General features: G+C 37.8%; 1 long non-coding RNA gene across 1 annotated transcript in view; it reads left to right on the top strand.

Moving 5' to 3' along the window:
* LOC108358618 (uncharacterized) overlaps positions 1 to 5,100 on the top strand; it is a 91,216-nt gene extending 86,116 nt beyond the window's left edge. The window contains exon 3 of the long non-coding RNA XR_001846801.1: positions 4,669 to 5,100. This is a non-coding gene — a long non-coding RNA (uncharacterized LOC108358618). The remainder of the gene's footprint in view (positions 1 to 4,668) is intronic.
* The last annotated feature ends 252 nt before the right edge of the window (positions 5,101 to 5,352 follow it).

The following is a 5,352-nucleotide window of genomic DNA, read 5'->3' as shown; positions in this document are numbered from 1 at the left end:
GCAGTTAAAAAATGCGTATAATTTTCGTCACGAAATTGATATCATAAATTTTGTGTTTCTAGTTCAGCTTTCGTCACTCGAAAATTTTACCTCAAAGAGGTGTTTTATTTGATATCAATTATTTTGGGGTAGCGAATTTAAAATCGACGAAAATACAAACAATAAACTAAATGTTTTATTTTTCTCAAGTAAATTGCTAAAAATATTCTCTAAATCTAAATTATGTATTCAAATCGATGTGTCCATTGAAACACATAGTTTTTCGAATACGGAATAAAGTGAAAAAGGATGATCAAGGATATGATGATATCAAGGATGAATGTATTCGAAAAAATAAAAAATAAATATGAGAAATGATGTAAACTTATCAACTTGGTACCAACTTTGGATACAATAAACAACTGTATTCATCTGATTGCCTGATTGCCTCGTAGTTTAATTGTTGTTAAGATTTCTACTGGGTGTGGGGCGCACACATGTGCTTTTTTTAAGAAGTTTTACTTCTATCACGTGTACGGTGTTGCTCTCGTGCTATTAAACTAATGATTTTTTCTCAAGCAGTTTTGCTCAGTGGCAATTTATACATATGTATGTAAGTAGTAGCGGCACACTGGGTGAACTAAATGCATTCATACATAAATATTTATGTACAACTATAGGTAAATACCAGGGAGGTTAAGTGCGGGTGATAAACCCATGTAGCATAGTTAAATACTGTGTACATACCTACAATTAAAATGGGGAAGAATGTTACAATTTCGGCATGTGACTGAAAAAAACTCTAAAATACACACAAATTGTGGTTTCCAAGGCATGTACGAAGTGATTAGCACAGCTGCATCCTTCAACTTGTCAACTCGCGGGTAATTCCCCGATTTGCTGGGAATTTCGGTTTAAGTAGCAATCGGGGAATGGGCGATTTTTTCGGGGAACTGGGTATGTTATTTTTATATCTTAAAGTAACCAAATTAGATGGATATGTTAATTTTTAACCATTTGACTCTTTTTGGAGCGACATTTTTTCAATTTGAATCGCAATATCTCCACAACGAGAGTTTTCCCAGATATAAGCTATATACCAGACGAAAGCTAAGGTTTTGGGCTAGACTCATGGAAACATAGAATAGAATCGACTGACCAGTTTTTGAGGAAATGCCAGAAATCTCTATTTTCAGCAGCCCGATTTTTAATTTTCAGGCGATAACGTTATGGCGTATTTATATTTTATAAACACAAAAGATAGCGTTAGATAGCTTGTTTGAAGACCCTTCTACTGAATCACATCAATGACATGGACTGAGTAGTGCGACCTCAGTGGTAGTTTAAAAAATTGCCGTTTTTCGAATTTCAGGCAGCAGCCACGCCCACACAGGCATACGAATCAAAACATCCTGGAACAAAACCTTCTTATTTTTTTGTGTACTTTAATTCCTTAAAGTTTGAAAAAAATTAAATGAGGGTACGTACAGACGCCACATACATACCAAAGCATCTCGTAGTGGAGACATGAACCAAAACACATTTACCTCTATATCTTTCCAACTAGTAGCCGAAACTTAATATGTAAGGTACCGTTTTAAAGGTATTGGCCTATAAAATAACACTAAATATATTGGGTGTGCCCACATGCCCCCTTAAACCGGCAAAAGAAAAAAACTTTATTTGTTTCGCAACACTTTAGCCTAATTGTTAAGAATCCGGTTAGTCGTTTACGAAGCTTGAATATATTTTCTGGACACACTCTGCAAGACCTTTTCAACGATATCTCAAACATGTCGATTGGACGTCTGGATAAAAACTTCCAAATCTCGGGTATATATAAGCGAGTCATTTCAGCATGCTACTGTTGCTGCTTTCGTCACTCGCGCGCACTGCCGTGCGCCGTGATACCGTCGTGAGCATGTCACGAAAATACGGCCATTGCTCATAACCCCCATAAAATGTTTCCGTATCGCACGGTGGGACCTTTAAGCCGAAGCTAGAGTTTTCCTGGGGTTGAGAAATACTGGGAGTAGGCGTGGTATTTCTTGCTTGATTAAGAAGCAGGAGTTGATCACCAATCTGGGATTTCGTATCTTCATACGTTATGAGACATGACCTGTATTTATTATACGCGGAGGCTTTGAAATCCTCAGGAAGGTCTTGGTCCTCAGTCTCTACTACTAAATCATATGCGCTCTGGACTCGATTCCAAAAATTATCAATGTTCTTGTCTTTAATTTTTAGTGCTGACTCAGCATTGGATTTGAGTTGTACTGAATCGGGTACAGTAATCCATTGAATTGTCTGTCTCAGAGATAAATTTAGGGGCAACGACTGACTCCTTGGGTTTCTTATTGGACCTTCCGCTTGCACGCGTACCTCGTTGAGATTCAGCGGAAGTTCCTTGTTGCTTCTCATCATCACTCATTTTTGAACTTTTAGATTTAGCGTCACTATGAGGTGCGGCAAGCATTAACGAGATAACTTTAAATTTTATTTACGGGACGGAGATCAAAGAGAGTAGAGAAAAAAAATTGTATTGCCGGTCTAAATTAAAGTTATTGTGGGTGAGCGCAAAGAGAGGGGTTCGATATCTATATGTGTATAGAAATTTTTATTTTTTTTTTAATGGGGTATTATTCGCCGATTAATTGCAAACCACAATTTCGCTCTGGGGATGGTCGCTGGGATCACGGAAAGAGTTTTTTCTTTTAGAATTAAAGATTACTTAATCTTTTGAATAGTTCGGGAAAAATTAAGTGGTGTTAAAAAATTTTTAATTTTTTTAGTGGTATGTACCACTGTATCCACTTTATTATTATACCGGAGGGCGTTGGGTGTGACCTTTTACCACAAAGAAAAATGTTTTTTGGCCCCGCCTATGGTTATCACCGAGCTGCACTAATGTAATATATATATATATATAATTATGTGTGTACCGCACTAATGGTATTATGTAAATACTTATATAAAATTATGTAAAAGTGTATATGTGAATGTCTACTAGTACTTGAGATTGGGTTAGTATATATATGTATTTTAATAATGTACTCCCGGGGAAACTTGCCCAGTACTTCTTTAATTGTACTTTATATAAAATATTGCGTGAAGCAGATTCAAATACATTTATGTGAGAATAGGTTTTCTTAAAATTTTTTAAGCGGGCATTCGCATAAATATGCACTGTGAACATACATATGTATGTGCATATACACAGTAGTTAGTTATTATTTTACATTGAGAAGGAGAAGAAAGGAATGAGTAACTACGAGAGCTGTGTATGTACATATGTATGTTTTATATATATATTATATACCGGCTAATCGCGAACCGTTTAATATTTTGGCGGGAAATCGAGAAAAAGAAATGTACATATATATGTACAGAAAATTTTTGTAGCGGAATGAAAGCACCGTTTTTATAAAATTTATGCGATTTTTCTTTGAAGAACAAAAATTTATGTATGTATGTGCGATTTTGGTTATCACTTTTTGTATGATTAAATGGGGTTAGTAAGCAATTCAGATTCTTACTTACGATTTCTTAGGGATACCTTTTCTTTAGTGGTGGTGTATTCCCTCGGTGCTGGCTCTTTTTAGGCGACGAAGGACCAGTGTTTGTGCCCTAGGGAATCTCGGGATGCTGGATGACAACATGCAGCGGCTGGGTGATGACCTTCGTTAGGTCTCTGTTAAATTGCTTGCGATGGACTGTAGAGAGTAGAGTTGAACGCGGAGTTGCTGGCGGTATAGCTGCTGGCGCCGGTGGTGCGCTGAATGGGAGATAGGTGCCGGCGATGAAAAGGCTGCGGACGATGAAGTGACTGCTGGCGATGTGGTTGGCTTGCTGGCGGTAAGGCGGTTGCTACGGGATTTACGGCGATCGATATCCGTTTGCTGGGGCCACGCGGAATACACGAGTCGGCCCTTATGTAAAACACAAACTTTGCGAATGAAAACACGACGGGATTTTGGTAAGTGTTTCGTCGCGCAGGACCGAGCGTTTATTTCAAAAATGGTGCACAAATTATATTTTTTTAAATGCTTGTAAACGTTCGCGAAATATATAGCGATATAGATATATAGATAAGAATTCCAAGTTTCGAGGCAAAGGCAACCGCACAATTCGACGTGAGAGAAAATAAAAACAATGATTGTCAAAGCAAAAATAACAGGGTTGCACACCTGTCAGCTTTTTGTGATGTACGCGCAAGCGCGTTGCCAACGCCTTACAACATAACTGGTGTTATTCACGCATAACATGTTTATATATGTAGGATGTATATACATTTTAAATTCAAAAAAGGTGAAATTCATTAAAATACAATTCAATTCAATACAATTCATAGGTGCAATTCGAAAACGTAATTCAAATACTGATGTGACTCGCTGGACTATACTCGCGTAGCCAGGCACAGTAAGCACAATATCGGCCTTTTTTGCCACATGAGTCAATTTATTGTGAAATCACACGATTGGGTCATGAAATGAGGCAATAATTGGTGTATTACGGCAATCGTGGGATCTCAGCTTTAGAAGTAATTTTTCGGGTTATGAAAACAATCTTCGCAAAACTCGAATTCTGGGCACCCTTTGCGGCATTTCTAAATTGTATAACTACTTCTGTAAATAAATATGTGCATATACATACATATTGTACAATGTTAGTATATATATTTCTCAACAGGCACACTATCCCAATTATTTTCTTAATCACAAAGTACGAGAGAGTCGTATAAAAATCATTGGCAACACAAGGAAGTCAGCACGAGGTTGAGTAATGACCCAACACCAATGTATGTATTGCTACGAATCGGTGTACTGTGCGGACTCTGCCAAAAAATCAGCAAGTTGATGAGCACTTGGTATTTCATCGGAGCCCTTCTAGTGCTCCCGGCAATGGCGGGAGGCTCAACAAGCAAAATTATTGTGTCAGGCAACAACTCTGTCAGCGATAACTATGAAAAAGAAGGAGGTGGTTATACTACAGCATCCGCTAGTGTTACCAGCAGGGGCGGTAGCCGTAGCAGTGGCAACGAAAGTGGGAAAGGTGGCGGCACTGTGGTCAGCGGCAATGTTGTGATAGTGACCGGTGGTATTGGGCCGTCGTCTATGTTGAATAGTAAGTACAATATAAAAAAATAAATTTGTTTGCATGTATATATCTAATGTAGGATTGTCACATTAAGTTAAACTTTTGGCAAACAAAATTAAACTCTGGGCAAATGGATTTTAACTTTTAGCAAATAGCTTTAAGCTTTGGCAAATGAGTTTAAACCAAGGAATGAAACCGAAACCCAAACCGAAACCGTAACCGTTTAAAACCGTTTCGTTTTTCAAAACCGAAACCGAAACCGTAACCGTTATCTTG

Source organism: Rhagoletis zephyria, unplaced genomic scaffold (assembly GCF_001687245.7).
Source record: "Rhagoletis zephyria isolate East Lansing unplaced genomic scaffold, Rhagoletis_zephyria_1.1 Rzeph_scaffold_00276, whole genome shotgun sequence".
In the NCBI taxonomy this organism is placed as follows: Eukaryota; Metazoa; Arthropoda; class Insecta; order Diptera; family Tephritidae; genus Rhagoletis; species Rhagoletis zephyria.
Note: the sequence above shows the minus strand (reverse complement) of the source record. Positions and strands in the feature narration are given on the sequence as shown.